Genomic DNA, 22,118 nt, shown 5'->3' with positions numbered 1-22,118 from the left:
CAAGAACATCCAAGGTTAGGCTGGAATAAGAAAGTAAGTCTGATGAGTAGGAACCATAGCTGCCTTATCCTGAAGGGCTGTGTGTGTCTTGTTCACTAATTTTTCCTCATTGACTAGTAGGGTCCACAGCACATAACAATTGAGAATAAATATTAGTTGAATGAATGAAATAAATATTTATTCAAAATGAATGAAAGCTTCCTGACATCCAACAAAGAGAGAGGTGGGAAACATTTTTAATACTTCTCCTCTCCTTTAATTAGACCTTGCCTAAGGAACAATCATCCTCTGGACCTGAAATTTACTCACATCACCATAAGCTCTAGTGAGACACGGAGAAATGGATGGAAAAGTCCAACTGGTTAGTTTCAGATTGCTCTTTGAAGCATGAAGGCGAGAAACATTCCTACCCTCCTTTTACTTTGTGTGCAACCGGTCAGGTGCCATGATCCACAATTGGTAATTCAGAGAAGATACTTAGTCACATGATTACCACACACAGCGATGCAATGACCTAGTTCTCCTATTGGAGAGCTCTTTCAGCTTCAGAGAGGTATTAAGAGGTTGATAGGTTAACTAATTCCGCCTCCTGGGTCAAATTTCAATAATATTTGATAACCAACTATCCACCAAACAAAGAGAAGCTGATTCCTAGAGTCCCAGTGTTTAAAGCATTTCATCTCAAAAATGGTGCATAAAAATCATCTGGAAAGCCTTTTAAAACCATAGACCTTGGGGCCCTACAACCAGAAATTCAGTAAACCTAGGATGAATCTGCTTTTTTACCAAGCAGTCCCAGGAAATACTGGTATACGAGGTATATGGGACACTCACACACACACACAGACACACACATGCACCTGACATATATAAAGGATAAAGTTCACTTAATTCTTTCATTTAATGATCAACTTAATTCACAAAGAAAATGTTCATATATCCTGGGAAACTTGTTATTACTTATACTGTATTTTATATTTTTTTGTTAACATTATTAAAGCTAATATTATCTTTAATTTCAGTAAGTTTTACTGTTTATGAAGCACTGCTATTTATATATTATGTTTGTTGTTTGTTTTTTTTTTTGCGGTACGCAGGCCTCTCACTGTTGTGGCCTCTCCCGTTGCGGAGCACAGGCTCCTGACGCGCAGGCTCAGCGGCCATGGCTCACAGGCCCAACAGCTCCGTGGAATATGGGATCTTCCCGGACCTGGGCACGAACCCGTATCCTCTGCATTGGAAGGCGGACTCTCAACCACTGTGCCACCAGGGAAGCCCTATATTATGTTGTTTGATCCACCCAATCTCCCTTTATAAAGTAGGCAGAGAGAGGTATAATTATCCCCATTAGACTGATGAAAAACTGAGATTTAGAGAGATTAAGGAACTACCAGATCGCTCAGGTAGTAAGTAGGGGAAAGATGACAAATTTTTAAGAACATCAAAATTACTTTTGGTCCCAAGAGTGAATGTGAGTCAAGCTCTGGTACTTCCTTTTCACACTTCTGTGCATTGTAAGTGCTACCAGCTACTAGAGGCATCAAAAGGAGAACACAACATTCTTCCCGGGAAAATTAGTCAAGATTGCTCCTTTCCCACCCCAGTCTGAATCCTGCCTCTGCACTTTGTCTGTTTCTTCGCTAGAGGTTTCAATCACGATTGTTCTTGCCATTTTCTACTGCTTGTATTCACTCTTTAAGCCTTTGGTGGCTCTTGGGTCTGTGTGAGCAGTTGTGGATACTGTGGTCTCATTTCTCCAACTCCATAAGACGCTTTAGTTTTCTTCCTGTAAATATCTGGGGCTACCCTTCAGGACTTCCCTCCAGAATTCAGCTTTGCTCCAAGTTTGAAGTCCACCTTTGTCCTACCCAGATAGCAGACAGCCCTCTCTAGAAAAATTGAAAATTCACTTAATAGGAAAGAGCATTTTTATTAGCAGAGAACACAGCTGTCTCATCTTTTGCTTTCATATGTAAAGGCTCTTACACGCCAATTTCCCTGTAAAAATCAGGTTTTATGCCTGGTTTCCCACTGTAATTATTAGCTCCCCCTTTCACTCTAGAAGTGTCTCAGATTGCAAAGTAAATTAGATGGCCATCCTACCCAGTTGACATCTCTCCACAGGAATTCAACTTATATGTTTTAGAATAACTGTTAGCATTTGGTGTTTCTCAACGTTGGTTAGGCAACGTTTCCCAGGGAGTTTATTAAAAATAGACTAAAAGCTCCTCTACTCCCCCTGCACCCAAAAACTTCAGAAAGAGCGCTTCAGAGTAGAGATAAAGCATCTGTCATTTGAGAAAGTTCCCAAGTGATTCTGATCATGTTCTGCTACAAACCCAAGTTTGGGGCTTTCTCTTCAATTGTATTTCTGCTCGACCCCTTGGTCGCTGCATGACCTTGGGCAGATTCTTTAACTGCTCTACAACTAATTTCATCTGTAAGGGTGCTATCAAAAGTACCCTGAGAATCTCAGTGGATGAACACAGCATAGGTTTATTTCTCATTCGTGTCATGATCCAGCGCAGGTTGGAAGGGGGTTCCACCTCACACACATAGTCAGGTCCAGACTCCTTCCATCAGGCTCCACTGTCCCCTCAGAGTTCCCTGATGGATCCTCTAAGCCAAGCTGACAAATGAGAAAAAAGAGAGTGTATGGAGGCTTGTGCAGAAGGTTTTTAAGGGCCAGGCCTGGAATTGCATAGAGGACATCCATGTATGCATTTACTGGACAAAACACAAGGACATGGTTGCCCCTAACCATAAAAGAGGATAGAAATATTACATAATTGTACATCCAGGAGAAAAGTGAGTGACTGGATGAACAATTATTCAATCTCTGCCATAGACCCCCATTCTGGTCATCAAATATTTGTTGACACTTATTCCTTCACATAGGCAATCCACAGGAGACAACCCAAATCCTAAAACCCCTCCAGTCTCTGAGCCCAGCTTAAGTCTAGGATATGCAAGGGATGCACGGTCCTCTCCATCAGTTCCAGATGTAGCCCCTTCTAATCTAGACATCTTTTTTAGATGAAAAAGACAACTTATACTCCCTTTCCCCAATACACACCCAATATACAATGATGGGTTAAGGAAGGGGATTCTCAATAGGAAATCCCATTTTCAAAGGAGTAGAAGGGAGACAGTCAGCAAAATTTGCCCATGGCTAGACGGGCAGTAAGAGGCTCCCTTCCTTGAGGTTGGAGATGTATTTTCATTAGACCCTAATTTTGCTCTCTGGGAAGAACTCCTTTGTCCCTCCTTCTCTGTGATCCCTGACCCTGCCCTTTATGGTGTTTTTTTCCCAGTTGATAATCTCTCTGTCCGTGTCTGAAGAGAGCACTGGGGTATATGTCTTGGAGGTTTTATAGGAGTCCACTTCCTACTGAAGCAAGTTTGGAAGCCCAGTGGCTGTTTTACAACTTGGAAAATACTTCCCACCAGTCAGTTCCATGTGCCAGTAGCCATGCCCAAAGTTCTTTCCTAGATATAATCCTTCAGCCTGATTTATTTCTTTCCTTCTTTGCCTCCATTATTCCCCTGCCCCTCTCATTCATGGAGACCACCCTGACGTCATCTGAAACAATATGAAGGAAGGACTCACACCTAACCTGATTTTGGTCAAATGCCTAAGTCACTTTGTTCAGTTGAAGAATGTTACTAGGTCTTTGTCACTCACAACTTTTTAAGAATCTTCACTTTGGGGATCTAGAAGCAGTTAGTTTTCCCAAATCCGATGCCCCAAATTCCTGGACTCACTCTATCTTCTTCCACTGTAACTTGTAAATGGGCCAGCTGATTTGATTCCTATGTTGTTTTGTGTTGTTGTTGTTCATTTGTTTGTTTTGTCATACCTTGTCGAAGAGCCAATAATAGTCACACTTTCACTAACACTTTGATATTTTCCAACTATTTTTCCTGGAGCTACAGTTCAAGTACACATGTTAATTGCCTTCCAAATTAAAGGAGGTGACCGTTTTACCAAATATTTCATCACCACGTAACATGGTCACTACCTTTGCAGCCTTTGATGTTAGCTTCCTTGCTACCTATTATGCAACAGCTAAGCCAGTGTCATCTATTTTGGGGTTGTGCTTAGGCAGAACTCCCACTTCAAGGCACCAGTATAAGTATGTATACTGTCTAATATAACAAAACGAGAGTAAATGTTTATTTCTTGCTTATGTCACCAGGGTGAGCTCTGCTCCACAGACCCATTCAGGAACCCACGCTCCTTTTATCTAGTGGTTCCAATGTTTCCTTTGTGTCTTGATGTTCTCTGCAGGGTCCTTTGCATCCACTCAGCAGATAAGGGATGAGAGACAGGTTGGAGGATTAGGTCAGAGATTTTAATGGGTCAGTGGTTTATATCACTTATGCCCACATTCTCCTAGCTATACCTGACTGCAAGCGTGCCTGGGATATACAGTCAGGGAGAAAAGAGAAGTGATTTGATAACTAATAACTGGTCAGTCTTTGCATACCTTATCTGTGAAATGGAGTTAGTAACAGTATCTACCTCATGAGATTGTTGTGGGATTACATAAAATAATTCATGGAAAAAACTGTCCAGCATCAGACTCACAGTAAATGATCAACATATATTATTTTTTCCATTATTATTATGATGCATATTTTCAGTGTTGGCCAAAGTTAAACATTCTCTGTGAGATGTTTCTAGCTAACTTGAAATGATTAAGCTCTCAACTGGCCAACCTCTCCATTATAAGAGAAAATCCACCCAAGGTGAATTCCTGCCTCAGAAATCAGGCTTTTCTAAGGAATTCACAGATAACAGACATTAAACTCTTTCAATAAAGAGGGTCATGTTGGTGAGGACACCCCACAGAAAGTCATTGTGTGAAAGGAGCCAGGAAAGCAGGAAATGGACCTCACTGTGGTCAAGAGTAAGGGTATAGACGTCCAGAGAAAAGGTACACACCGCTGAAATTCTGAGCTAGCAATCACCACTTAGAGCAGAGGGCAGTCTACAAGTGCACGAGTCTTGAGTTCCTGCTCTTTGCCTGTATGTTGACTGTGGGGCAGGGGAGGAGGGCAGGCCCACAACTGCACTGCATCCCAAGAGCCTGGGATCCACATAATTCATCTGTGATAGTTTGGAATGCATTTTTCCAAAACGTTATCAATAATGTCTCGTTTCCCTAGGTTCACTCACAAAAGCCTATTTTGCCATCACAGTTAATTTAGGAAGTTCTAATAAACGTAGAGAGTCTACAGTCCTGGTTTTCAGTTATAGCTCTTTGGCCTGACAGCTGTGTGGCATTTTGAAAAATCACTCAACCTTCAAATTCTAAGTTTACACCTACTAAATGGAATAAAGCTATGGTGGATTTGTATTGTGTCAGCTTAGCTAAGCTGGAGCTGTGTTTCCCAAAATTGCCTTCTCTACACAGTTTTGGATTGGCATGGGCCCCAAGAAACATTCTACACATGATTTGGAAGGTAGAAGTGAAGCAGACACCATATTCTTAGGCTCAGAATTAGGGGCAAGACACCAGGTGCCACTGCAGCTCATGTACTTTGTCGCCGATCTGATGGCTCACCTGATGATCCAGAATCACAGACAGCTGCTGCAGCCCTGAGTACTCCTTTAGTTTCTCCAACTACTGAGTGAGGTGCAGGTTTAGCTTTGTGTTGAAAGGTTCCAGCTTTCCCTGCAGGTCATTTGCATCACCAAAGATGAAGGCTTAGAAAGGATATAAGACCAAGGCAGATCCTAGTCTGTCCTTGGAGTTCCAGTTTGCCTTTGGTCTTCTCTACTTTTATTCCTGTATCAATTATCTATTGCTGTGTAACAAATAACCCCAAATCAGCATATTAAGACAACAGAATTTATCATCTCACGTAGTTTCTGAGGGTCATGAATCTAGGAGCAGTTGACCTGGGTGATTTTGGCTCAAGTTCTCCCATGAGTTATCAGTCAAATTGTTGGGCAGGGCTGCAGACTCACCTGGGCCTGAAGAATCCAGTTCCATGCCCACCCATGTGTTGGTTGGCTGACCTCTCTTCCTCACTGGCTGTTGGCCAAAGGCTCCATTTCTTTGCCTTGTGGGCCTCCCATGGGGCTATTACAGTGAGGCTGGTGGCTTCTCCCAGAATGAGCAATCCAAGACAGAGAGAAACAACGAGTGATCAAAATAGAAGCCAAGATCTCTTTTATAAACTAACCTCAGAATTGACATTGCTTCTGCTATATTTTACTGGTCATACAGACTACTACCTGTACAATGTAAGGGGGGGACTATACAAAGGAGGGAATGCTAGGAGCCAGGAATCATTGCGGCCTTCTTAGAGGTGGGCTACCACATTTCCCTATGGATTCCTGAAGTCATCACCAGACACAAAGACAACAGTCACACATTAGTTGTTTAACCAGCTCCTACAACTGAATGAGGTCAAGTCATATAATAAATCTCTTATTGTAACAGAGAAGAACTTGATTCCATATTGGATCTGTTCCTTTAGCTCTAACCCTTGTGCTGTTGCCTGTGCTAGGTCAGGCTGGCTCTGCAGCTTTTGTAAAAGAATGTTGCCTATAGCCTGAAATATACAGGATAGCCTATTTTCAGGGCTCTGACCTCTAAAGGTATAACATTTTTCCATTCATATAGAGATAAAAATTGCAGAACAGAAAATAACAATTGTCCTGTTGGAGTTTTATAGGACCACTGTGACCAGATCTACATGGACAGCTGTAAGAACAAAGGATTCCTGCACCAAGAGGTTTGCAACAGCCAGCCACATCCCCTCTCCTTTGAGTATAAAAGAACCCTGATTTCTAACTTGCGTAAGGTGGTTCTTTGGGACGCTAGTCCGCATCTTCTTGGTCTGCTGTCTTTCCAAGTAAAGTCACTATCCCTTGCCCCAAAAGCTCATCTCTTGATTTACTGGCCTGTTGTGCAGTGAACAGTACGAGGTTGGACGCAGTAATATTATTATATGTGGCTCCAAGTAGTTCTGTCTCTCTGATTTAACCTTGACTGACACAAGTAACTACCTCACAAGGTTCTTATGAAAATGAGTTGATAATACCTACACTCTTACATTCTACAAATATAAGTTGTTACTGTTATTAAGCCCTAATCACCACGTATAACTATACCTGTGGAAAAAATGCACTAAAAGTTCCAACTTAGGATGCCAGGAACACATGTCCTCCCCTTTCTATTCTAAAGGAGCTCAGTTCCTGAAATGCTTGGCTGTGACCGTGGGGGAGATTTAGGGCCAGAACTTCATGTGTTATGAGTTATGGGGTCTGTGGCTTCTTCCAACAGAATCCATAGAAATACTTCCTTGCCCAGGCTGATTCCCAGGCACTTGCTTTATTTTCTTTTTACTATTTCCACGGATTGAAAAACAGAACATGAGAAGCTCAGAGCTGGGAGAGACCAGTGATAATCTAGTTCCACCCTGGTTTTGCCCATGAGCCTCCAACAGGCCAGATTGGGTACCACCTCTGATGATGGTACTCAAGAGAGAGGGATCCCGGAACTGGGTCAAACTGGGGATGCTGGTTAACTCAACAAATATTTCCTGGGTGATTATCCTAGCTTACCAGCCAAGAGGGAGAGAGACAAGAGCTACTATGAAGGCTGGGAAGATGGCTGGAAGTTTAATCATGGAGAGAGTCTGGAAGAAGTCGATGCGGAGAGAAAGAGAGCACTGGGTGACAGTGAAGAAAAGCAAGAAGTTGGGTCCTGGTGGCACCAGACAGAGTACTTGAGGCTCTAAGCCCAGAATGCTAGGACTGGGGCAGACAGTTCAATGACACAGAGAAAATGCAGCCACCAAAATGCCATGTAGTGTCAGCATCACATGGTTAATATCCTCTTCTCCACTCTGATCACCTGAAGCCTCCAATCTGATGTTTCATTCTCCCAATTTGAACAAAAATCACACTCACAACTTTTCACATCTCTGGGCTGTGAAGCCACGCATATTAGCCTTTTCAAGGGCTTGTATGTCTAGTAGCTTTAGAAAATAGTCATAAAAGCTCATCTTCTATGCTGGTCTCCCTTATTCAATCTTTTATTTTCCTCACTGAGATGTTGTCTCTTTGGTTTTACAAAGGACAGAAACAAGATTTATTTACAGTTCATAGAAAAACTAGATTAAGACTGAGCTTTTTATCACAGGAGTTAGGATTGGTGGGAGCTCTTTAGTGGAGAAAGAATGCTGTCTGTAGAAGGAAGATGCTGGTGAGACCAGGGACTTGCAGAAGCTAAAGCAGGAGGAAAGCAGGAAGGAGAAAGGGGGAGTGCCTTTGGGAAAATTTTCTTTCTACTTTCCTCTTCCCACACCAGACTCACCACCAAACATTCTGTCCTAAAATGGGTGAGTTGTGGCTGCCATACAAATGACTACAAACTAGTTGATTTAAAGCAAAAGGTGGTTTAAAGCAAAAGAAATGTGTTCTCTTACAGTTCTGGGGGCCAGAAGTCTGAAATCAAGGGGTGGCAGCGTGGACATGCTCTCTCTGACGGCTGGAGGGGAGAATCTCTTCTTTGCCTCTTCCAGGTTCTAGTGACTGTCAGCATTCCTCAGCTAGTGGTGGTATCATTCCAAGCTCTCTAGGGTCACATTGCTTTCTCCTCCTCTGTCTGTCAAATCTTTCTCTGCCTCATTCTTTTTTTTTTTTTTTTTTTTTTGTGCAGTACGCGGGCCTCTCACCGTTGTGGCCTCTCCAGTTGCAGAGCACAGGCTCCAGACGCACAGGCTCAACGGCCATGGCTCACGGGCCCAGCCACTCCGCAGCATGTGGGATCTTCCCGGACCGGGGCACAAACCCCTGTCCCCTGCATCGGCAGGTGGACTCTCAACCACTGCGCCATCAGGGAAGCCCCATTCTTTTTTTTTTTTTTTAATTGAAGTAGAGTTAATTTACAATGTTGTGTTAGTTTCAAGTATACAGCAAAGTGATTCAGTTATAAAAAGTTAATATATATATATAAAAAGTTATATATATCTATTCTTTTTCAGAGTCTTTTCCATTATAGGTTATTACAAGATATTGAATATAGTTCCTTGTGCTATACAGTATGTTTTTGTCATTTCCTATTTTATATATATAGTAGTGTGTTTATGTTAATCCCAAACTCCTAATTTATCTCTCCCCCTCCCCCCACCATCGCCTTTGGTAATTATAAGTTTGTTTTCTATGTCTTTGTGTTTATTTCTGTTTTGTAGATAAGGTCATTTGTATCATTTTTTTAGATTCTATATATAAGTGATATCATATGATATTTGTATTTCTCTTTCTGACTTACTTCACTTAATATGATAATCTCTAGGTCCATCCATGTTGCTGCAAGTGGCATTATGTTGTTCTTTTTTATGGCTGAATAATATTCCATTGTGTATATATATATATATATATATATATATATATATATGTCAGACCTTATCTATCCATTCATCTGTCAGTACACATTTAGGTTGCTTTCATGTCTTGGCTATTGTAAACAGTGCTGCTATGAACATTGGGGGTGCATGTATCTTTTTGAATTAGAGTTTTCTCTGAATATATGCCCTCTGCCTCATTCTTATAAGAACAATTGTCCTTGGATTTAGTGCCTACCCAGATAATCCAGGATGATCTGCTTACCTCCAGATCCTTAATTTATTTATACCTGCAAAGACCCTTTTCCCAAATAAGGTAGCAGTTACAGGTTCTGGGGAATTGGGTGTGGACATATCTTTGATGGGCACCATTCAACCCACTATAACGGGCTAATGCGAAACATGGGGTAAGGGCATTCTTAGGCAGATGTAGGCAGGGAGGGAATGGAAGGTGTCAGAGTAGAGAAAATATGAGCAGCTGCAGAAAGATATGAAAAAAAATCTATTAAGTAATAAAGGATATAAATAGGGGAATCTATCTTGTTCACCCCAAAATAATAAAAGTTGAGTACTTACTAAGTTCTAATCACTAGGCTGAATGCTTTATGTATATTATCTAAATTAATCCCTTCATAATAATCCAAATAAGTGGCTACTATCCTTGACCTTATTTTATAGCTGAGGAACCTGATACTTGCCCAAGATCACATAGCCAGTAAATGACAGGCCGGTTCAAACCTGGCTGTCTGTCTCTCTGGGAGCCATTCTCTACCACTGTTCATTACTGTCCCATATTGGAATGCCCAATATACATGAAACAGGAAGATCCCACTCAAGCCAGGAAGAGAACCTGTCTCCTATTGACCCATCCAAAATCTTCCCAGGGACCAGGGCCTCCCAATAACCACCTTCAACCTGTCCACTTTGGTTCACTCCTCTACCTTTCCCCTCTAACCGCTCAGGACCACACCTCAGGTACCTAGGACCCCACCGATGAACCCACATTAACACGCCATCAATTGTCAGGAAATACTTTGTCTAACACAAATTCTTCTAGCTCTAGTTGAAACTCATTTCCCCTTGTATTCTTTGCAGTAGAGATGGAAAAGAAGACAGGAAGTCAGCATCCCCTGTATTGAGCGCCTTATCTTTTTTCAGATCACTAAATGAGCCTCTCTCCCTCCCTCCACAACACACACACATCTTTTCCCAGACTTCTTTCATTGCAATTATTCATTTTCAATCCTTAGTACCTCTTGGTGTCCTCCAACATTTGATGAGAAGTTGTTGTTTTATTTTGTAACCTCCCCCCAAAATCTTATTTTAGACTTTGAACCTCACACTGCTTTCTTCCTTTTAAAAACATTCTTGGTTTATTTACTAAAAATAGTGTTTACAACGCATCTTCAAAGCATTTCCTTTTATTTAGCATTAATATTAAAGATAAAAGAAATGGTATCATGTGAAAAAGACATTGATACATATGTCTGGATCTGGATCTGCCAGGCACAGTCATTAATATATGGAAAATCTGACTTAAATTGATAATCTTCTCTCCATCCAGGGTCAATTAAAACCCTGTGACAACTTCAACTTCCTGGGTAACAAAATCATCCCATCCTAAACGGATGACCCTCTAGACCTCTGACTCTTATAGGTGACTCTTCCCTACAAGACTATTGATTGCCATTGTTATTCTGGAAATAACCCACCTCCACACAAGTGCTCACTTTCTTTGTGTGGTAATTCATTAGAAAGGATCCCATAGCTTTTGGTTAATGGGGCCAGAGTTTAAAGGGGGCCTTGGGTCTTCATAGGTTTGATTTAGCTAAGCTTTTCTCTTTCCCTTTAACTTCGAAGAGCAAGAATCCTTTGTTTTCAACGGGCGAATAGAATCTTTCCATTTGTGGTTTCCTCCTCATCAATACTTTTTTATTTGTTTTCAATGGGATTGATTCAATTAGATTTAAATTTATTTAACTCTTGTCACATTTTGAGTCTTTTTTTTTTCTTTTTCTGCAGATGAGGTGTATGCATAAGCTCTTCTAGGAAGAGGAGTTGTCTCTTGGAGAATGAGATGAACCTCTCTCATTCATGATCCCAGGAGGCAAAGGCTGGAATAGCTGTCAAAAGAGGGGCATGTGGGCTCTGGAGGGAGATATAAAAGTACTTTAGGAGGACTTCCCTGACGGCACAGTGGTTAAGAATCTGCCTGCCAATGCAAGGACATGGGTTCGAGCCCTGGTCCGAGAATATCCCACATGCTGTGGAGCAACTAAGCCCGTGTGCCACAACTACTGATGTCTGCGCGTCTAGAGCTTGTGCTCCACAACAACAGAAGCCACCGCAATGAGAAGCCCACGCGCCACAACTAGAGAAAGCCCCTGCAGCAACGAAGACCCAGCGCAGCAATAACTAAATAAACTCTTTAAAAAAAAAGTACTCTTGGAAGCGGGCTCACTCTGAAGCTATTCAAACGAGCTTCAGGACCCCCTCATTTGTATTGGCTGCTTCCAAGGTTCTGGAAGAGAGCCTAGCATTTTGTATTTGTCCATTTCTATCACTTTTCTTAAAAAAGAGCCACCCCACCCCCCAATGTTATAAGCTTTAGCCCCCAAAGTCTGTAACCATTCTTTGACTGTTGCATTGTACACTAAAGAGAAAAACAGATTCCCCTTGGAGGGAGATACTTCCCCTGCATAATCAGAACTGGACTCAGCATGGGCAATCAGAGCCTTGGATGAATGAGGTAGGAGGTAGAATAGGGAGTGTTATCCTAGGAAAACAGCAACCTGGTATGGGAGGGCAAACCACACCTGAGGAAATGACAGTCTCCCATATGGATTATGGCCACAACAGATGATGTCCTCATAACAGAATATCTTATTAAGGCCCTGCATGGAGGAGAGTCCTGAACTGATCAGAGGCAAAAAACAAACAAACAACAACAACAACAGGGAAAAAAAAAAAAACAGCAGGAGAGGGAGCAGGGCCTATAGCAGTCAATGGAGAGCCCTGTGGGCCCAGTGGAGAAAAGCCCTCACAAGCACTCGTTCTTTGGCTCCAAGTCATGATGTTTAGAGGACCCCCAAATTCCCAATAGGTGCATAAGATAGGGGAAGCTGCATAGCAGGAGATTTGCCCCTGCCCCACTTCCATCTGAAAAGCACAGTTTTTTATCTGTCCTATATATTGGGATTCTGCTATGGACAAAATGTTTGTGTCGTCCCAACCTCCCCACCAAATCCATATGTTGAAGCTCTAACACCCAATATAGTGGTATTTGGAGATGGGAACTTCGGGAGATAATCAGACCATAAGTGTGGAGTCCTCTTGAATGGGATTAATGCCCTTACAGAGGAGACATGAGAGAAATGATCTTTCTGTGCCATGTGAGGATACAGCAAGAAGGCAGCCATCTGCAAACCAGCAACTGGATTGTCACCAGACCCCAAATCTGTTGGCATCTTAATCTTGGAATTCCCAGTTTCTAGAACTGTGAGAAATAAATGTTTGTTGTTTAAGCCACACTGTTGATGGTATTTTGTTATAGCAGCCCAAGCTAAGAAAGGTTCTGAATAAAATTTGTTTATGGGAAAAAAAATTGCATTTCTTAAGAAAAGTCCAACTATCAGTGATGTCAGGGTAAGACTTCTCTGATAGAGTGTGAAGCACAGAGGCACATTGTAGAACTCAGGCCTATAGATGCAATTTTCTATTTATTAAATCTCTCTCTCTAACATCGTTAAGAGTCCTTATTATGGAGAAATGATTATTTGTGATTATCCTGTCGAGGGTATTTTTCCAGATTTCTGACTCTAGCTAGTGCAAAAGCCTACCTAACGTAACTAGAGGACTCTTCCACACATAGGTTATACATAATGAATAAAAACATCAGGCCAAAAGGAAGCAGACAATACTAAGAGCATCCAAAATCAGGATCGTGTGCACATTTTTCTCTCTCCATCCTCCCTTTCCTTCTCCCCCAACACTTGCAAAAGAATTTGTCTTATTTTATGTCTTCCTTCTTGCCTATAATCTTCATAGATCTGCAACATTGCCAATTCTACAGCAATCACCACAAAGTTACTGTACTGGAATAATACTTCTTTCAAACAACTGCCAAAAAGCTTATTATGTTAGTCTCTATCAAAGAGACTGGGATTTTTTTTTTTTCAGTCTACTTCTAACCATGCTTCATTTTGTTTGCCTTTCAGTCTCTGGAAACAATTCTTGAGAAATAAATAATCAAACAATGGAATACACTGAGAGAAGTAATGAGGAAAACATGTTAACAAAAATGCGAATGCAACTTAGAAGATGAGGCTGTGTTTAAATATAGCCTGCTGATTAAGGTTGAGGTTTTTTTGAGCAGTTTGGAAAGACATTTGCTGGTAACACAGATGTGCCAACAGGCTTCTCAAGTAAATATTGACTTCAGTTGACAAAGCCTGACATTTTCTCCAGTTTTTCTGACACTAGCAAGGCACTTGCTTCATAGTATGTGCTTGAAGGTAGAGGGTAAATAAGCAAGCAGATGGTTGCTGACTCTACAGGAAAAACAGGCAGTAGTCCACAGAGAACACAACTCCCAGTGCCATGGTTCCCAAACATGGAACTGAATGTAGAAAATACATACAGATTCCTGGCCATGTTCTAATTCAGAAAGTTTGGAGATTGCCCAGGAATCTGTATATTTTTTAAGTCCCCAGGTGATTTTGATATACAGGCAGGTTTGGGGAATTACAGCTCTAAAGGTTCTAGCACAATTATAACTACTGGTCCAGCACCCACATCAGCAGGGCTCATGGGGGCCAAGATGGAATGAGATGTGAAGGATGCATTAGCCTTATGTTCTACAGAGAAGGTCCCTCAAGGTTATGGTTGAAGCACATGGCTACTGTGTCTATTTCTTGCATAAAGAGTGGAATTTATCCCATGGGCTGCCAATTTGGCACCCATTTGGAGCATTAAATTCACTTAGCAAGTCAGAAAGGGAGGCTTTTTAAAAACACCATTTCAGTTAGGGTAAATTTCAACTGCGAATGCTCATACTTTCTTTATTGTAGACAGCTGTGATTGCTCAGGACCGAACAACAGCACATAACTACACCTTGTGAGTTAAATATCAAGGATCTAAATATTCTTTTGAAAATCAGTCAATTAACCATTCTTAGGAAATGCCAACCACGGTGAGTATAATGGATAAATCACTGGAGTTCATCAGACATGGGTGTGAACACAGGTCTACTTCTTACTGGCTACGACCATGGATATAATTGCTTCATACCAGTTTATCAGTGTCCTGCTCTATGCAATGGAGGTAACAATAGTTATCATGAAGTTATAATAGGGTTATCATGAAGTTATAATGACATGTAATACAGGTGAAGCCTCTATGTCATGATCTGGCACATAGCAAGCAATCAAAAGTGTCAGCTATTAGAGTTGTTGTTGTTATTGTTGTTATTATTATTATATCTGACACATAGGCAATACTCAATACATCATGATGATGACCATGATGGTGTCCACTGAGATTATTCCTCCAGCCCACCGTCTCCACCACCACCACCTCTGAGGACCTTAAGGAGAAGTAATTAGACATGCTGCTCTTCAGTATCAAGTTCATATAAGATGGGTTGTGAATTAACTCAGGGCAGAGAAGGAGCCATCAATTCTCCCTCTGCATAATAAAGGTGATGAAAATATTTCACAAGAAAGAGAGTCCAAGTTATGTCAGTGGGAAGAACAACAATTTCTCTTGCAGACCAAAAAGAGGGAGGTCAATCCACATACATTCAGGGCATGTAGCCACCATCTGGAGAAGAAACTCTAGAGCTTCTGCCTCCCCATATATGGGACTAGATCCTGAAGGACGGGCAAACACAGGGGTGGTTCCCTGCCCCTTCATCATTGACATTCAGTGATGAAGCCTGTGGAATTGACAAGACCTGAGCTTGGAACTTAATGATTTCCATTGGGAGGGAATTGTGACGGCACTAGAAGCGGAAAGGAGTGAAAGAGAAAGGAGTCTTAGGGAGGTGAGTAGAGAGTTTAGGACCAAGAGAAGTCTGCAAGGCACCCTCAAGTCACCTGGGAAACATCAAGGGAAGCCTCTCCCAGCAGGCCTAGGCAGTGAAACCTTGACCTTTGTGTGATCCAGAAGGGCCAAGGAAATAACCTGGGGAGAATACCAATACTTCTTCCTTCCTTAAAGGTTCCAACGTGTGTGTGTTGGGCTGGAGGATTACCCACATAACCAAACAATTATGGGATACCAGCTGGGTGTCCTACAATTCATCTCAATTCCAACACTGTCAGATCCCACAGGTTAAGGGCTCAGTCCCACATTTTCAGATGCTATTCGCAAGCCCAGGTTGTTACCTGGACTTCTGACAGACTGGCTATGGAGGTTCGCACAACCTCCTCCTCGGGTTCCATTAATTTGCTAGAGTGGCTCAACTCAAAGAAACGTTTTACTTTATGGAAGAGATGCCTAGGGCAAGGTGTGGGAAAAGGGCACGGAGCTTCCATGCCCTCCCCAGGCTCACACTCTCCTCCAATCTCCATATATTCACCAACACGGAATCTCTCCAAATCCCAACCTTTTGCTTTTTTATGGAGGCTTCATTACATGGGCATGACTGATTAAAATCATTGGCTATTGGCATTGATTCAACCTCCAGTCTCTCTCTCCTCCCCAGGGTCAGGGGTTGGGACTAAAAGTTCCAACTCTGTAATCACATGCTTCATTTTCCTGGCAACTGGCCCCAACCTTAGTTACGGTCCAAAACTCACCTCGTTAACATAACAAAAGGCATAAGACATCTTTATGGCTCTCACCACTTAGGAAATTCCCAGTGTTTTAGGAGCTCTGTATCAGAAATGAGGATGAAGACCTCATATATATTTCTTATTATAAATCGCAATACCACAGTTCTCTTCCCCACTCTACAGAACTGTAGAATCGTCAACTAAAGCCCTTCATTAAACATATCTCATGCCGCAAAGGGAACCCTCCTACACTGTTGGTGGGAATGTAAGTTGGTGCAGCCACTATGGAAAACAGTATGGAGGTTCATCAAAAACCTAAAAATAGGGCTTCCCTGGTGGCGCAGTGGTTGAGAGTCCACCTGTCGATGCAGGGGACGTGGGTTCGTGCCCCGGTCCAGGAGGATCCCACATGCCGCAGAGCGGCTGGGCCCGTGAGCCATGGCCGCTGAGCCTGCACGTCCGGAGCCTGTGCTCTGCAATGGGAGAGGCCACAACAGTGAGAGGCCCGTGTATCGCGAAAAAAAAAACAACCGAAAAATAGAGTTGCCATATGATCCAGCAATCCCTCTCCTAAGGCATATATCCAGACAAAACTCTAATTCAAAAAGATACATGAACCCATATGTTCATAGCAGCACTATTCACAACAGCCAAGACATGGAAACAACCTAATTGTCCATCAGCAGATGAATGGATAAAGAAGATGTGGTAATATATATATATATATATATATATATATACACATATATAAAATGGAATACTATTCAGTGATAAAAAAGAATGCCATTTACAGCAACATGGATAGAACTAGAGATTATTATACTAAGTAAAATAAGTCAGAAAGAGAAAGACACATACCATATGATATCACTTATATGTGGAATCTAAAATATGACACAAATAAACTTGTCTATGAAACAGAAACAGACTCATAGACATAGAGGACAGACTTGCGGTTGCTAAGGGTGGGGAGGAGGTAGAGGGATGGAGTGGGAGGTTGGGATTAGCAGATGCAAACTATTATATACAGAATGGATAAACAACAAGGTCCTATTGTATGGCACAGGGAAGTATATTCAATATCCTGTGATAAACCATAATGGAAAAAATAAATACTATAAAATATAAAAAAGAATATAATAAGAATGTATATGTATATATATATATATATATATGTATGTATAACTGAATCACTTTGCTGTACAGCAGAAATTAACAAAACATTGTAAATTGACTGTACTTCAATAAAAATTTTTTTTTAATGTTTCATGACTTTATTGAGGTCCAGTGTAGGGTTACCTCAGGGAAAGTCGGGAGAGACTGTATTTCCTGTCACTGTTCCATGGGTGACACCCCTACTATGGACCACAGGCAGCAAGAAGTAACCATTCACAGCCTATCATCTCAGACTTGCCCTGACCCTTCAGAAAGGATAGCTAGAGACACCACTGTGAACAGAAAAGGGAGAGGTCTATTTACATCAGGAGTTAATTGCTAGTTGTTTTGATAGATACCATAAGACCTAAAGGCAGCACAAACTATGTTATAAAGCCTTTCCAGGATCCAAGTAATTAAATCTTTGAACATCCTACCAAGAGTGTTTGTGAATTTTCCATTTCTGGAAAGCTTTATAATATGTAGACCATCATCTTGCACAGTTTAGATTTTAATGTTGCTTTTACATAAGAAGCTACACCAGTTGACCTCTCAGATCTTTTAGGTTAAGCTCTTTGTGCTTATATATTACCAGCAGAAAAATAAAAAGGCCGTATAAAAAGTGACAATGGCCAAAATAGGTTCATATTGATATCACATTTTATCTTCAAAACCTGTTATGAGCAAATGAAAACACTGGGGTTCACAAAATTTAATTTGACCCAGGTCACAGAGCTCCTATAGAATGTTTGAGTCATCCAAGGCTCCTGACCTCAGTCTCGTACTGTTCTCTGGGTCATTCTGAGCCCCCCTGCCAGGGAGGGGTCAGCAGTGGTCCAAAGTTGCTTCATTGCCTAGAGATACTTCGAGGAGAAAGGGGCACTGAACATAAACTTCCCTGTGTAGTTTTAACATGTTTGAATTAAAACATAAAAATTCAGCTTATCATACAAATGATTCTTTACATTTCTGTTTTGTTTTTCCACTCAGATAGTTATTGAACTCCTCTATTTACTCAAATATTCCCTGATCCCTTCTGTGTAGAGCACTGAGCTGAATGCTGTGATGCACAGTAGAGGTGGTGCTTTTGCACAGAAGGATGGATGTTTGGCTTTTGCACAAGGACACAGGGATCAGGGCAGTAGGTCAGAGTTTATTTCGACTGAGGTCCCCTTGCCCCTAGACATGGGCAACAGTGCATGTTGGACAGATGGGGTTAGTCTGTGTCACGATCAAAGGTAGAATTCAAACTTTGATACTCAAGACAGCTTGAAAGGCAGAAAGCACCACGCAGGTCCTAAGATGAAAACTGGACAGCAAAGCACACTTTACCCACTGAGGTAGACTGAACCCATGTTGCTCTGATTCTAACACAGGACTCAAGCCAGTGATCCCTGAGATCTACTTGGTCAAAATATTTTTTAAAGTAGGACCTGTGCACAACATTCATTCTGGTTCCTCAGCATCAGGTTGGGTCTTCCCTTACTATTAGCACCTGGTGGTACTAATGTCTACAGAAGTTTTTGTATGCATGTGTGTGTGTATTTGTGTAACAGGGAAAAACAAATGTGACTCCATATTGGATCCATTTCTTTAACCCTTGTATTCTATTGGTTTTGCTACAAGTTACTCACTAAAGGGATGTTGCCTATAGCTTGAAGTATACATAATACTAAAATACCTTTGCTAAATACCTTAAGCTAAAATACCTTTGTTTAGCTCACAGGAAACATCCTGACCCGGCCCACCTATAAACGGCTGCAGGAAAGAAGAAGTTAACACATACCCTCCAGAGTCTGGCCAGAACCAGGAAATATTTGTAACAACTTATTGCCTTTTATACTTTACATCCTTCTCTTTGCTCTATAAAATAAACTAGCAGGGCTTCCCTGGTGGCACAGTGGTTAAGAATCCACCTGCCAATGCAGGGGACATGGGTTCAAGCCCTGGTCCGGGAAGATCTCACATGCCACACAGCAACTAAACCTGTGCACCACAACTACTGAGCCTGTGCTCTAGAGCCCACGAGCCACAACCACTGAAGCCCACGTGCCTAGAGACTGTGCTCCACAACAAGAGAAGCCACTGCAATGAGAAGGCCGTGCACGGCAACGAAGACCCAACACAGCCAAAAATAAATAAGTTAATAAATAAATAAAAGAAACTAGCATCCAGCCCAGACAAAATGGTTCTTTGGGACACTTGTCCACCATCTTCTTGGTCTGCTGGCTTTCTGAGCAAAGTTTCTATTCCTTGCCCCAAAACTTGTCTCTTGATTTATTGGCCTGTCGTGCAGTGAGCAGTACAAGCTTGGACTCGGTAACATGTGTGAGGGAGAGAGAGACAAAGAGTGAAGGAAAGATGACCTCTCACTGAGAACCACACGTCCCCCCCCCCCGAATTTCTGCAACACTTCCAACCCCCTAGGCCTGAGACCCACAGAGAATCCTATATTTCAGTCCATGATTCCATAGCCTTCATAGATATCCTATGCACTTTGAAATGTTTAGTTATTTAGTTTGTAAGAAACAGAAGTAGAAGAATTGTGTAGGAGAGTAACGAGAAAGAAAATTTCAAAGATGAGGTTTGGGCCAAATTCTGAGAACCAGAATAATGGGCCAAGCGGAGGTTTGGGGAAACATTGGTTTTTTTCTTTTAGAAACACATTTTGGAAGCTATCTGGATGTTTAGCGTCTGTAAACCAAAGATATACGTAGCTGACTACTCTTCAGCCAAAGATTTTGATAGCTTTTAAACATTGTCTTTGTACATTTGCCACAAGTTATGCAAAGAATGCATTTCCCAAAGGTTATATTTAAGTTACATGTTGCAAATCAAATCATATTTTAAATGTACTCAGGGGCCTTGCTATTTAAAGAGCATTTTGTCTACTGAACACATGTACATATGAATGTATGTGTGTGTGTGTATGTGTGTGTGTGTGTGTGTGTGTGTGTCTGTGTATGTATACTAAATTCATCTTGGCTTAAAAATTGGGTGAAACTGTGGTTTACTCACTCACTAAATTCACCATTTTTAAAACTTGCTTTTCTGTAGTTTTCAAGCATTTAATGGCCTGAGACAGTAAAAACAAAAAACAAAATGAAACAAAAAAAGCTACTGCCCTAGGTATCTGCCTAACTTTCAGACAGCAAGACACCAGTTCATTGTCATTTACTTCATGCGCACAATAAGCTATCTGAAGTGTCAGAATGTCTGGTGATAGCGTGTTTTATTTTTAAGGGTATAAGAAGGAGGAGGGAAAGAACTGCCTGCAATCTCCCCAGTGTCTCTGTGGAATATTGTTTGTCTGTTTTGAAGGACACCGTGAGCTGGTGAAATGGGGAGGGGAGGGAGAGACTGTTCAAGGCAATGGCCTGCCGGTGGGAGGAGGAGGTTGCTAAATCCAGCTCAAAGGAACTCCACACATCAAAGAACTGGTTTGCTGAAGCTCTGCTCCCAGACCTTGCTGAATCACGCAGCTCAGCTAGACACAACGAGCCTGTTGCTTGAATTACCCAGCGCATTGCTCCAGTTTCCCCTTTTGCTTTGTCAGCAGGAACCTTTACTCGTGTGCATGTAAGCATCACTCACATTTGCATGCAAGAGCCATCTGTTTATTTTTGCACAGGCTGGCTGGAACCTCCTCTGAATATTTTCTGAATATTTTTCTGGTCATCTTGATCTTGAACAACCCTTTAACTACCCCCATTTCAAGGCTCTTTCTCACAAGACTTTCTGTTCTGGGATAAATGTGTCCCAGGGCAGAGATTAGGACAATGCCAGGGAGATAAAAATGTTGTCAGGGCAGAGGTGGGGTCATGGTACATCCCACCTGCCCTGACTCTACTTGTTTACAATCTCTCCACTTGGCCACACCACCTCCCTCTCCATGTGCATATTCATCATGCATCACAAATCATGACCAAATGTGGGGACATGGGTCATTTAGCCGATAATAATTGTACAACTGGAGCCTGTTTATCAACCCTGGAACAAATTAATACCAAATCTGAGGTTATGTTGATGTGATGTTTAAATATGCATTTAATTCAGCCCAATGACTAAAAAATTCCATTAATTATCTAAAATTCTGTCTATGAGTTTGACTGCTTTTTTACAAAATTGACTGTTTAGTTTCATGTTGATACCTCCTGTGAGTAGCTAATTCTCAAAAGCAGAATTTTTTCCTCCTTCTCAAACTCAACATGTCCTTGGAGAGTTCAGGGAAACCATGTAAAGACCCTCAAGACTTATGGAAAGAGCAAATGGGGAGGGGGGTGGCTTAAAAGGGTGATTTTTTTTTTATTTTTTGCAAATTTGCATTTGGAATCACAGAGTTTAAGAATAATGAAATATGATGATGAGTGGGACGCCATGCACAAAGCAGGCATAAAAGTAACTGAAATTTCTCACTGGAGTAATTATATTATCACATTCCCTTCCAATATTCATTCCATCATTGGCATTCAATCAAATAGATCCCTCGGTGAAAGCCACTTCTACCAATACTGTATAAGAAAAGAACCCTGACCTTTTAATAATTTCCATATGGTCTCTCATATAATTCATAGCAATTGAACACTTACTAAGTGCAGGTATTGTATTAGGGATTTTGCAAACATTATCTTAGTTCAATTAATCATTATTTCCTTCCATCTACTAACTTTGGGCTTTGTTTGCTTTTCTTTTTCTTGTTCCTGTAGATGTAAAGTTTGATTGTTTATTTGAGATTTTTGTTATTTCTAGTGGTAGGCCCCTATTGCTATGAACTTCCATCTCTGAACTGCCTTTGCTGCATCCCATAGATTTTGGAATGT

The sequence above is a fragment of the Tursiops truncatus genome, chromosome 1, assembly GCF_011762595.2.
Source record: "Tursiops truncatus isolate mTurTru1 chromosome 1, mTurTru1.mat.Y, whole genome shotgun sequence".
In the NCBI taxonomy this organism is placed as follows: domain Eukaryota; kingdom Metazoa; phylum Chordata; class Mammalia; order Artiodactyla; family Delphinidae; genus Tursiops; species Tursiops truncatus.
The sequence above is the reverse complement of the archived record's forward strand: the minus strand, read 5'-3'. Positions refer to the sequence as shown.